Genomic DNA, 13,957 nt, shown 5'->3' with positions numbered 1-13,957 from the left:
TGAAGGAGATATGCAGGCCACCCCAGATGTGAAGAAGTTCCTTATCTCCCGTCCTATTTGCAGTGCAGACTTCCAGCTACCCGTGTTACAATACCTCTGACACTAAAAAGTCACATTCTGGTAATGCCGTTCCCGACACAGGTTTCTTTTCTGGTGAAAAGAAAGAAAAAAAAAAAGATGCCACTGACATCAGAAAGCAGAGCCACACTACTGAGGAAAACAGCTGCAAATGTTTCTTTGTCCTAAATGAAGCTGCCTGGCTCCTCTTTTGTGTGTGCTCAGTCAGGGACCAAGCCGGTGGGTCAGGCACAGTGGAGGTATAGAGCTGCCAAATACAGCGATATTTTGTTCCAAATCACTTGAAATGGTCTGGGAGAACTTTTACTTAAACAAGACAATTGCATAGATCTAAAAACTGTCAACATTTTGCTATTGAACAAAGCTCTGGGCAGGCTTAGGAAGAGATTTTTCATCTGTCTCTTCTGTCTCCAGAAATACATACCATGCAGCAAATAGGTCTGTGCATCAGGGCGATGTAGTGACTCCAGAGTAGAAGAAAGTCTCAAGTCTTCCACGAATATCATGCTCCCTCTGCATGATGGTAGGAGAGTTGAATTACTCCTCTTCCACCCAACACTTCTGCCATCTTTGCTGTTCCATTCCAGGCTTTGTAGCTTCTTCACAGTTAAAGTTGGAGAAACTGCTTTGACAAAAAGACCCAGAAAAGCTGATGTTAAACTGAGCATACTGGGAGATTTGTACTTCCTCCTTTTACAAGGAACCCAAAGCGGAACTAAAGAGGTCATTCTTGATATTTTTATATTATTTCTGGCTTTTCTGGAAGTAAAAATTAGAAGAAATCTCATGCAAATATTTGTCCTCTGAGACATCCAAGCCAAATGTGCAGATCTAAAGGTTTTAGATAAAGCAAATGTAAGTACAGTGAGTTTTTTTTCTCTAATCTTGAGAGACTTTCCTATCTTACCCCTCCAGTGTGTCCACAGATAAAATCCGAACTGTAGAAAGTCCTCAGAAACAGTGCAGCCACTGTAATTGTCTTGCACTGAAGGTGCACACCTTTTGCCTACACAATCCTCAGTTGGGGTGAACATGGAGACAATCTTCCACTCCTTCCCACCTCTGTAGACATACACAAGACTACTCCTTACTTTTAAGCTAGCACAGTGACTACAGTCTCCTCATCTTAGCTTGCAGCAGAGTGTTTACCCTCTGTCATGACCCACAACCAACTAACCATATTTTCCCCAGATTTGGCTCTTATGGTTCTTCTTGAATCGGGTTCCCAGCACCAGCTGGGGAGCTCCTGGATATGGAAGCTGGTTATGGCATGCTGTCTGACACTGACAACTGTTACTGTTTGTGTTTTCACTGCAGGTAGGAGGTCTCCAATTAAGGTTAATCTTGCAATGTTAATTGAGCCACAATGCATATACTCCTTCTTGAATATAAGAGCATCACGGAAGGAAATCCACATTCAAAACAAGACTAGGGTCAGTTATCCGTGTAATAGACCTCCCTGGCTTCTGCTGTCTGCGAAGTTGATGGTCTATATAACGCACCAGAAAAAAATTTCACAGCTGAAGAACAGTGTCACAAAAACCCTGATTCATGAGGGGGTACTAATGGCCTTTCCCCTCAGCAAAATCACCATCTAAGGAATCTGTCATATTTTTACTCATGACAAAGTTCCAATGTGGGGGCCACTGAATCTTTTAAAAGGACCACTATCATAGAATCATAGAATCATACAGGTTGGAAAAGACCTCTAAGATCATCGTGTCCAACCGTCAACCCAACACCACCATGCCCTCTACACCATGTCCCTAAGGGCCTCATCTACACGTCTTTTAAATACCTCCAGGGATGGTGACTCCACCACTTCCCTGGGCAGCCTGTTCCAAGGCCTCAATCATGCAGGAAGGCATCAATCATGCAGGAAGATCTTTGTTTCAAAAATGTGGTTGAATTCCATGTGGGTCTAAACGCAAGTTAGCAAACTGTGGCCATATTCCATACTCATTATTTCCACAAAGGGATTGCATGCACCTGTGTGCATCTCTGAACCCATCGAAGTAATATCCCATAATTCTTTTTACTGCATTAAATGGTGTTGCTCTGGCTACATCTACCCTGATGAATGCATCCACTAGTGGTTGCATCTGCACTAGACAGGCTGGCCTCCTTGACAGCAGGGTATCTCAGTCCTCTCCTTACCACACTTGGCCCTATGTCTCCTGCAGGTCCTCTTCCCCTAAGACAGAGCTGTCATTTTGGGTCCATTCTTTTCAGTTCAAAGTGTGAGCTGTGCTGCAGTCCTGCTGCTTGATATTTTCATGGAATTAAGCTGAGATTCTATATTTTGGTCTTGTATGTATGACATGACAAGACTGGAGTCCTTGAGGTTGCAAAGCCTGCAGGGAAGATGCTGGAGGACTGCAGAGCAGAAGAAAACAAGCCTGGTGCATTCTTGTCCGTACTGCCTGCTGGGAGTTATTCCCAGAGTAGAATATCTAAGAAAAAACACTTTTTGATTTTTCTTTCAAAGGAGCTACGTAGTACATTCAAAAAATAGTATGGGGGTGAATTAATATTTATGCAATATGGAGGATCAATGAATCAAAACCAGGGGTAAGGTGGGGAGTGAGATGATGGTGTAGACATACCCCCGCCCATGTGAGTGTGTGTAAATTGGAGTGATTTTCTGGGCACTGAGAGGTGTGGGAAAACACTGGGCAACTCAGCGTTCAAACGCTGCGACTGCGTCCTCAGCACTGAGGGTGCCAGCTCTTGTGAAAACAGATCCTGAGCTTCAATTGGTGATCCCGCTCTGAATGGAAAACACACCCCCGGATTTGGGTTTTCTCTATGAACCTGAAGGAGAAAGAGACAACAGCTTCACCTGAGTTACTTCTGAAGTGAAGACATAACCTCTGACACACAGGATCATTTACCCTTTTATGTGGGAAAACCTATTATTAGAGCTTGACTGAAATGTTTAAGAGACTAACAATAATACCACCTACCTTCAGCTTTCAAATATTGAGTACCAGAGTTTGGTGTTGACTTCTCATCCTTGTTTAGACTCTCCTTCTTAGGGAAAGTCTTGTGAAGGTAACCTATTTCTTTAACAAAGCTGCACTGCAGTGTGGATGATGAGGACAGTGAAGGTCCTCAGGAGATTCTCTGCAAAACACCCTGGAGCCATTTGCATCAATTAGCTCCACCACCAGTACGTGGCTGCCTGTAGGCCAGGCTGTTGCCTATTATCTCTTGAAGTGAAGATCATTTTTGATAGGGAAAGTGGGAGGCTTTTGCTTACTAGAATGAGTTCACCAAGGGTGCTCAAGGGTTCCTCGCTAGTCTCTTAATCAGATAAGGCAATTTATAAACAAGTGATTTTAAAAAAATTTCCTTTTCACTCAGCCTGTTGAATTTTACTTAAGGTGCTGCAGTTCGTTGTTAGGACTTCCGAGCTCTGATGAGCACATGCGGTGTCACATTCCCAGGATGCGGTCCAAGGCAGTATCACAGTGGGGTAACTACCATCAAACGGTGTCAGTGGCCCAGTTCTGACTTGAAAAGAGCATCACGAACACCTCTTACTACAGCTTTTTGGCTTTCTTCCAAGGTTTGCTCCCCAACAGATGCTGAAATCCCAGCAGAAAGCAAGGATGAATATAACAAAACAAATGCACAGCATAGCTAATTAGTAATTAAAATCTCTGAAAGCAAGTAGTATCAAAAAAAGGAGGAAGGTCCATTGGTTCTCTAACCTCAAAGGATTTTTCTATTGCACCTATCCCAGTATTTTATCATGACTGGTTTTTAAAGCGTGAAAGAGGGGAGGACATCCTGCTGTCAGTTACTCAGAGAGTAAATCAGGAGTAGTTCTGCTGTCTCCAATCAGACAATCCCGTTTGCTGCGATGGTAGCAAAAGGCAAGTTTGCAGCCAGGCTACTTCTTTCATGAGAGCATCAGCAAGAGAAACAGAAGGAAAAAGAGAGAGAGAGAGAGAGAGTATCATTAAAGGACTTAAAGACCTTTTTAAAACATAGCTCCTGTGGGAAGATCTCGTTATGTTTGTACAGCACCTGGTACAACAGAGCCCTTCTGAATCCAGTTTCTGGAAGCTGCAGACATATCCAACGAAATGACAGCACCAAGTACCAAGGCTTAAAATAAACATTTGTGACAGATGTATTAGGAGCAGGGTTTGGGGAGGAGGAGGATTGGGGTTGATGGACTCTGACAAAATTCCATCACAGTGAGTCACATTTTAATTGAAAAAGAATAAAAGAAAGCAAGGGTGGGGAAAAGACACGGGTGAAAATCAGAGGTCACCTGCCGTTGTGATAACTTAACTGAAGTTTTGGAAATGAATCATCGCAGCAGGCAATGGAAGGTTTCACCTCAGGCAGTGACAGGAAATGCAGGGCTGTAGCTGTGTGCAGAGCATTTCGGGCTCCCGATCAGCTTTTATTGATTGGGAAAGTACAGCTGTGCTCAGAAAGTCTTAGCTTTTCTCTCATTTTCAGTTAGACAGAAAGGAAAATCTCGAGCAGCTTTTCTTTCTCGGAAGCAATGGGGTAAGTGGGAGGGGAGTTCACAGGAGGAAGACACAAAACTCACAATTTTACTCACATGTCTAATGAAATCACATGCTGTCAGTGGCCCAAACAAAAAAAAAATAACCCACACCCTTTCTTGAAAGAAGAGATGCAAACAACTGCCCAAGAGAAGACCCTATTGAGAGATCCTTCAGAAAAGCTCTCTTCTGTTTGTGAGCACTCAGCTATCGAGGACATCCCTCTCTGGGCATCAAATTTCCTGGGATGGGAAATGATCTTGACCAGCAGATGAGCTTAATGCCAGTATTTGTAAGCCAGAAGTTTCCAAACTTCTGCTGCCAGGTGCAGGTGACATTGCCTGTGGCATCTCCTCATTCTTGGCCAGGCTGCAGTGCACATCAAAATAGTTCACATCCCACCAGTAGTAAACTTACTTTGGTAAGCCATGGTCATATGTCTCTGGATGTATTTGCCCTTGGGGTGAGAAGGGAATGTGTAAAGATCAAGCCAGCATATCCACTTGGTGTGGTACAACTCTGTGGTGGCCTCAGCAGCCCAGGAATGGATTAAACATAAATGCCTTAATGCCTCTGGATCTGGTTGCAAATGTCTTCTATATCAAGCCTAATATGTCTTGGGAACTGATTTTATCTACAAATAGGTAAACGCTGCATGGTGTCTTTACTGGTTCAGGTGTCTCTGTACTGTTGTTCGCCTCATGCTGTGGAAGTGGCGAAGAATGGCAGGCTTTTTTTAAAATCATTCCAACCGTTAAGATAGCAAATCGTGTGAGCCAGGAAGTAGCCCCAAAGAGCCTTGACATCTCTGAGGTCTTTTTATGGACCTTCGCTTTGGCCTGGCTTAGCTTTGGTTTTGCTCTTGTACAAGCGTGGCCCACTTGAACATTGCCTCCCGAAGAAATGGTGGGTGACTGAACGGCAATTAAGTGACAGTGCACAGAAAGAGTAAGCATTTCTATTTTGCTGGGAAAGGACCAGATATTACATGGTGCTTAAACACATGCTTAAATAGATAAATACGGGCCTGTGCATGTGATGCCCCAATGAATTTCCTGGGTGCCCCACGGTGCACATTTATATCATACGAGCTTTACCAGTATTTCATAGGAGAGCCCCACTGAACCCGTAATATGTGTGCGGTGACTTGTGTGCATGACTTATGGGTATGCTGATCATTTCAAAGAGGAACCAAACTCTGGGAAAGTCAAATAAGATTATAGGCTGTGAGATACAAATAGTTTTAAAGGAAGGTAAAACTCTCCATGTACGAGGAATGCCAGGCGAGAGCTGAGACCCAGAGGGAGAAACTTACCCACAGAATTTGTACTGAATAAAGATTTTGAAAAGTGTGAATATAGATAAAATTTAGACACTGAACCAGATTTTCTTGTTTCCTTATTTTGTGCATAAAAATACTTATGAAATTATACGCAAAACAAGAATTAACAAATCCCCACCTCAAAAGCAGAGGCCAAAACAAAACCAAAACCCCTCACCTCCTGTCAGCCTTAAAATCCCCCAGCATTTGCACAGTCTGACGCATGTGAGATGAAGCATTGAAAAGTTAGGAAACTCCAAAAGTTACAGTATCTCACAAAAGTTTTCATGGCCGTAGGAGAGATGTGTCATATTTTCCTCGTGAAAGGAATATCTGGTTATTATTATTAATGCACACTATAAAATATGAAGAATACGAAGTGCAGCAGTTAACAACGTCAGAGTGATTGCAAAGTGTAAAATGTAGCCTTTCTAATTTGAAAAGTATTTTACGCCCACTTTACGCAGCTGTCAATGACTTCCCTAGGTTCAAAAACCTGCAAAGCAATGCCCAAATAATTCTAAAAACCCTTGGTAATTTTATTAACCGCACAATTGATCATAATTCTGTGTGTCCTGTGCAAGCAGTGCACATGTGGGGAAATTTGTACCAAAAGTCTATTCTCAAGAGAGTTTCATAGCTCTGAGCACCACAGCAAGCTGCCTGTAGACGTGTAAGTGAGATTGAAAGTTTGTTTTGATCTCTGAAGCTTAGTCTGGCTTGGGCATGACCAAAATAAAGCGCTGCCAGTCCTATGATGCCTTTGTGCTTCAGGGAAGCAAGTGGTGATGTGTAAGCTGGAGCGGTAGGATGTTGGAGAGGGTTTTCTATGGTATAGGGACACTAGCAGGGAGTCCACACATTTAGGAAGAAAATCTCTGAGCACATGGTGTGGCTCTTCTTTAAACACATCAGTCTTTTGGCATTTCTGGGAAAGAGAAAAAAAAATGTTGCCAGAAATTGGTAGACTTTTAGTATGTAAAGTATGCAAATTGCTGTATTTCAGATGAATTCTCAGTTTACTTTGAGGCCACCCAAAGCTTGTAGATGAACACCTAGTTAGCATTGGGGTAAATCTTAAGTGTATGAGTGTTGTACGGGGACTTGTGATGGTGGCAACAGAAAGTGCTAAATCACGGGGACTGCTTGCGTGACCTTCATCATTGGGATACCTGAGCACCGTAGAGCATCACTTGTTCCTCCTCACACACCCCAGTGGGAAGGGGAACAATAATCTTTCTGGGGTCTTTAAATATAGATGCTCCATGATGCAGAGCCAGTGATACAGGAGGAGCTAGAACTGAGATCTCCAAATTCCTGTGTTAGCGTCCTGCTGAATCAACCTCCCTCCTATTTTTAGTCTTGATGACAATGGTGCTACAAAATTCTGTAATGCAACACAACCATCAGACTGGGTCTGCCTTGTTGGAGTTGATCGATGAGATGAGCAATAGCTGAGCTGGATGAGTGTGGCTCTGTGCCTGTGTCTGATATGAAGACTGTGCCTGTGACGGGGTCTGATATGAAGACTGCAGAAATATACGAACTCTACGTTAGCATCCATTAACTTGTAACTGGTCAGGCTCGTAACTGCTTTGGTTGGAATTTGGAGTTCTAATTAGCTTTTGTAGATATTCTTATATAATAGATTTTACAAGATTTCCAGCTTTACTGGTATGAATATTAAAGAACCACTTATAAAATTATGGTTTTATTATAATTATTTTTTTATTGAGATCTCTCTGAAAGCTGGGAGCTATTTTATAAGTAAAATAACAAATAACAGCAGTATTGCTCATTTCTGTACAAAATTAAATTTAGGTCATTCGTACGTAATAAATAATGTTATGATTTGAAATTGTTTCATTACATTACATTAATACATCTTAATAGGCATGGACCATGTCACACACAGTTGTTAGCTTTATTGTTAATCAGATCTTTCTCATTAACACACTGTAGTTAAAAATGAAGTGCCCTAAAACTGACTATGTAATGTTAAGTGTAATTTCTGAAACGACGATATTATGCTGTCCTAAGTACCTTGGAATTGCTTATTTAATGGAATATTCAGCCCCTAAAATAAATCCTTTACTTTCTACCGTTAATTTCACAAAACGTTTTAAGGACAAACACAGGCACACTGTCCTTTCGGGAGAAGGTTGAAGTTATTAGACGATTGAGAGATCCTGATCAGCGAATGCCAAATCTAAACTTGTCACAACTGTACTTATAATAGCTGAACTTTCCACCTCCCCGCGAGTGGCCTGTCTTGTCACACTTATTCTACCTGACCTACTTTCCAGCTCTGCACCTAAAGATGTTAAAAAAATTTCTGCATCTCTTGAACAAGGACAGAAATAGTTTTTGTAGTGCTGAATCAACACAAAACGAGTCCATGGCTGGGGACCTCTGCCTCTTGCTTCCCACAAAAGGGATTTTCCTTTTGGAGGCCCGGACTGTTTCCACCTGCATCATTCACTGGCTGAAGGGTTTCGTGATGAGGTGGAGATGCAAGGACCTCACGGCAGGTCGCTGAACTGATGCCATGGCTTGAGGGTAAAGAAAATAGGGAAGAAAGTATACTGCAGGTATTCAGTAAAAGTGTTCATCCTGCTGTACTGTCTATATTTGCAGAGGGCTCCAGAGTACAGAGCTGTGTAGAAGCTGCCAACATGAAGGGTCAGGGCATGGGGTAAAGCTCAGTCACACCATCGTCCATGGATAGCTCTCCTGGACAGTTTTCTGGCATGCTTTGGGGGCAGCCTGGGCTGATGGCTCAGCAGCTGGCAGCCTGACCGAGGAGCGCAGGGGCTGCCTGGGCACCCGCTGTCCCATCCAGGGACAGGCTCTGGCCTTTTTTACTTAGTACAGACATCGCCACAGAGACTTGGCATCAGGATACTTAATGATAGCAATGTCCTGTGCATTTATTTATGTGTCTGACTATGACAATGATAAATACGGTTTTAAAACCACTAACAAACTGCCTTGTTCTTCCCTCACTCACGGCTTGAATATATGTCCAGGCAAGTAATTGTACCCAGGGCCATTCTCTGGCACTGGGCCCAGGTGACCCATCTCCTACGACTAATCTGTTTTATCATACCAGATGGGTTGGTTGCATCCAAACTGCCTGTTGGGAATGGTCTTTGGCCCATGCAAGCTTCTAAATTGTGCCTGGGGATTTTTTGCAGAGAATGCGACCTGGCACAGACCCAAACCGTGCTACAGTAGTGATGATCAACCTCCCTTGCCTGGGAATGACCCTGGCATCATTTAATTTATTGGAATAGATGTTGCCTGAAAATTTTCCAGTGAGTTCTTGGTGCTACATAATTAATAATACCACACTAAAGGACAAATCATAGTGCTCAAGTGAGGAAGGAAAAGACTCTAATTTCTATTTTACATGTCGATAAGCTAAAGCCCATAGGACCAAATCCTCAGAACTTGGTGGGATTTATGCCTATACGCAGTCAAGATTATAAACACTTATTGAGATTCACACCAAAAAATCCCTATAATGTAGGAGTAGCTTCTCCCACTGGAGGTGCAGTTGGCAGGTTTCAAAGTGTGCTTTTATTCACCCCAGAGAAATAAGCTTTGTCAAAAGGGAAGGTTGGGGCAGGGGAAGGGTGTTCATGCTGATGTAGAACATGGGGCTGGTAACAAAGAATTGCGCTACTAGTTAGCACGGGGCAGCAGGTCTCTTGTGTAGCCTTCACCTACATGTCAACACTGCTGCCGAATTCTCATTTCCCCCAGCCAAATCTCTTCATTCTACCATTCCTTTGGTACACTTATTGAATAAAGGCTATGACACTCTTAAGGTCTGCAGATGCAACTGTGTCATGAAGAATAGCCACGGACCTCACCCTTGTTCTAAACACAAGGGACTTATTTTCCAGCAAATAGACAGCTTACAGAAAGCTTTTAATCCTTACTGGAATTGCTTAACTTGTAGAAGTTTTGATAAATATTTTATCTTTTGCACATGTGTAATTCTGCTAAATGAAACACTGCTCTATGTAGGAACTGGTTTTTAATGTCAAACTTTTACTGGAAAACCAGGAGGGAGTACTGTGTAGCAGTAGTCAGGTCCTCTAGTTCTTCTCCTGCTCTGCTGAACCAGCACTTTGTAATGAGTCTATTGTCAAAGGACAAATGCTTCTTTTTTTTCATACCGTGGCAATTCTGTGTTTTTCAGAGCAGAGCCACAAAAGTGAGAATTAGTGGGGAGGGAATGTGGTCTTCCAGCAACAGGATTCCAGTACCATCTGCTGGTAGGAGAAACATGGGTTTAGCCTGGACCTCCCCCCTTCAAATCTGTATTCTGTCTGTGTGAGGCAGTTCAGTGTATTTTTAATTAATTACTCATGTCAGTCAGAGACACTCTGCTAACACCAGTCATATCTTAACAAATGAGCTCCTCACACCTTTCATAAATATTTTATCTATCAGATTCAGCAAGAGTGGCCCAGTTTTCTGTAAGGGAACACTTGGTTCAGACATCAAGGTCCCATCTGACTAATGGCATAAGCATGGTGAGCTTATGTCTCACATCAGTGTGAATGTCTGGGAAAGGGCAAGTAGTTTTGCAACACGAACATTTCGGGCAATATGATTCCCTTCTGGCAGATGCAAAACTCAAGAAATTCACTGTGTAACTGAACGTTCTTTGGCCATGGAGCTGTGAATGCAGGCAGATCCTCAGGGGGTCAGTTCCCAAAATATTGATGGACTTCTGGTTGTCTGCAGAGCATTTGATAGTGCTAGTTCATCTTATGGGCTGTGGTTCTGCAAAGCACATCTTTAATTTTATGCTTTTGCTACCATCCCATTAAATTCAACATTTGCAGAGTTTACTGTTGAGCTGAGGTCATGTTTCTGGATCTCTTCCTGACCTTAGCTTCAAAAGTCATTCTGGCTTAGTCTAGAGTGCAGCTGTGGGTATTTGCAGAGACACTCAAGCTGTCTTTAATAGGGCTAGCATAGGCACAGGCAGGAATTAGCATGTTTCAGCATAAGCTTCAACATCGATACCTGAACTAATTGCTAAAATTAATTCAAACTCTCCGTGTGTGCTACAACCATGTTTCTGACAGATTTAGCTGATAAAGCACATTATCCTCTTAGCTATTTTCTGAACTGACGTTTTTGAAAATGCATATGATAACTGGACCTTATATTCCAGCAAAGTTATCAGTAATGTTGTATATATTACTAAAATACTTTCCAAGTTCTACCTTATATTGCATATTGTTAATAAAGATGGAGACAAATCTAGGCCATTTAAATGCACGTTTTTTAGTAAGGTTCAGCTTTGTGCAATTGTATGAAAGGTCTTCAGATGATTGGAGAAGTATTGTTTGCTTACCTAGCACAAACAAAAAGTTACAAGATAAACACCCTTCATTACTCTTCATTGCAACCTTCATACATGGAGAATTTAACATCTTGTTATCATAAAATGAAAAGCAAGATCTCTAATAACAGGTTTTAGAGATTTTTTTAACCTTTTCCTCTAACAGAAACACAAATATTAATTTTCTTTAAATCCCTAAATCACCCAAATTATATGTGCTGCACGAACTACACCTATAGGCTAGGTACCCTATGTAACATTTGGTACATTCCATGTAGCTGGTAAAAATAGTACTTACTTTATTACAGTATCATAGAGTTGTCAAACATTAACTTTACAAGTTTAATGAAAAACAAATCTTAACGATAGGGATAACTCACAAGGACAATTGATGATAAAACAACCTTACTCTCCATTTTAACACCGTTTCAGTCTTTAAATATTAATATACTGCAGGTTGATTACTATTATTCTTGGAATTAAATGATCTTTGTTATATTAAAATAAACCATTAAACATTATTTTCACCGTTGTGCTTACGACCTTAATTCCCTGATGTCTGATACAAAGTCTGAAACTTTTAGCTAAAAAACCCCTCAAACCTTCAAGTTTCTCTTTATATGACGAAAAGCCTTCATGGATCCTCACGTAATTCAGCATCCCATTCAGACTTCTGTTGACTGTGTTGGTAGATTTAGATGTGCCACTGGGGATTTGGGGTGCATTTTGATGTTCAATTTAATCCGATGTAACCTACTTTCCCCTCTCTGCCCCCACTCACATATTCCTGCCCCTCCCTCACATGGCGTCTACAGAACATGCGAATGTGCGGTGAGTTGACATGGAAACTAACCACACACAAGAAAAAAAAGATTTGTTTTCTGCTGGTTTAGCAAACAGACCAGATTCTTCAAGGTGATTGTTAGATCTGATGCAAGGGGTGGCTGGGGGTGGGAACAGGCTAGACCTGGACATCTTCCTTTGGTGTCTGCCTGTGTGACGTCGGGGTAAGTGTGATGTGGTGTTAAGTCTCTGTGTATTTAACTTTTTTATCGTCCCTTTCTCCCAAACTTGCTGCTTCATTGTACCTGCCACAGGATACAAGAGACACAGGATGCCAAAAAGGACCAAAATACTAGAAATGAGGTGAAATACTAAATTAAGGGAACCAAGCATGTTCTGTTCCTCATACACATCCGTGGTAGAAGCTGCAAGAAAACCTGCCCCGTTTACAACCACAGTGACAAGGAGGGGATGCTAGAGGAAGAAATGAGATCTAAAATCTTGAAACCTACACACGAATTACTCCTTCCACTGACTGACTCCAAGGCTGTTGCTCACAGAGAGGAGGACCCCATCTGGGGCCATGGCCAGCCTTTCCACTACCTTTAGTCAAAGTTAGTGTAGTAAATGTATGCTTCGCATGTGCAGCTCTAATGCATACAAAGGTATAGCTATTAGGTGGCCTTTAACCAAGACGAGGATTGGTAAGAAACAAGTGTCCTAGGGTTGCTAGGGATTTTAAACATATAAGGTTTGAAAAGACTTATTTCCTATTTTCTTTATTCATTTTGAAAGCAAGTGCAATGCATGCTCAGACTGCATGAGAACTTTATAGAAAAAAATGCATTTCATAGCTGTTAAAGCTGTCATCTGGCAAAGAAATCATTAACTCAAGAGGCTGAAAAGAAAGCAAATATCTGCTGAGATTCATTAACTAGGAATTTTTAATCACTGCTGCACAGCTTGGATTGTTTTTTAAATGATCTCAGTATTGAAGAGGACATCCGTCTACTCCCAGATATCTGTTCCAGTGGCAGGAGTGTCATGATGTATTCAGAAACCCCTGGCTGTAATTCCAGAAGATTTTTCTGTGGGAAGCAGGTCTAAGTTTTGTCCCAAAAGTATTGGGACACCAAGACCTGGAGCAAACAAGACTTAGGTCCTCAAAATTATTTACGTAACTAATTCTCATGGGCTTTAATTTACCTTTTGCTCTCCTGCATGTCTACTTTTGAAAGTGGCTCATCTTCCAGAAATCCTTGACAATTTACTGCTTTCTGGAAGTGAAGGCCTTTTCAGGCATCTCCTCTTAATGAACTGAAATTAGTAGTTACTTACAAACCTTTAGGCCCATACTTGTGACTCTGTTTCTTAATCCTTCCTGCAGGCCTGTTCCAGTTGCAATACATTTTTGTGAACTGCTTGCTTTATTTAATTTGCCTCTTCATTCCCATTTGCTGAGTTATATGTCATCAAATATGTGCTGCTGAAAAGCATCAGAAATGTGAGATGCTTTGATAAAAATCAAAGTTCATGGTTTTTTATGTGCCAGGGGGGTTTTTTGGCTTGGTTTTTTTTTTTTTTCTCTTTTTTCCCCTCACCATGTTTGGTTTCCCGTTCACAGGAAACCCAAAGGACATTTGCACATAAATTAAACCCTCAACAGAGAACAAAAGGTATTTTCCTCTCACTTTCTCAACAGAAAACCATAAGAAATGCCCACTCTAGTATATGCAATTTCATACACTGGGTCAACGGGCAGTTGTAAAGATTTCTTGTAAGATTTGTAGGGCACATACAACCTACTCTTGCTTTCTGCACAACACATGAAATCAAACCTGACAGTTTTGAGTTACACACCGAAAGAAACATTTTTGT

The sequence above is a fragment of the Calonectris borealis genome, chromosome 2 (genome assembly GCF_964195595.1).
Source record: "Calonectris borealis chromosome 2, bCalBor7.hap1.2, whole genome shotgun sequence".
NCBI lineage: Eukaryota > Metazoa > Chordata > Aves > Procellariiformes > Procellariidae > Calonectris > Calonectris borealis.
The sequence above is the reverse complement of the archived record's forward strand: the minus strand, read 5'-3'. Positions refer to the sequence as shown.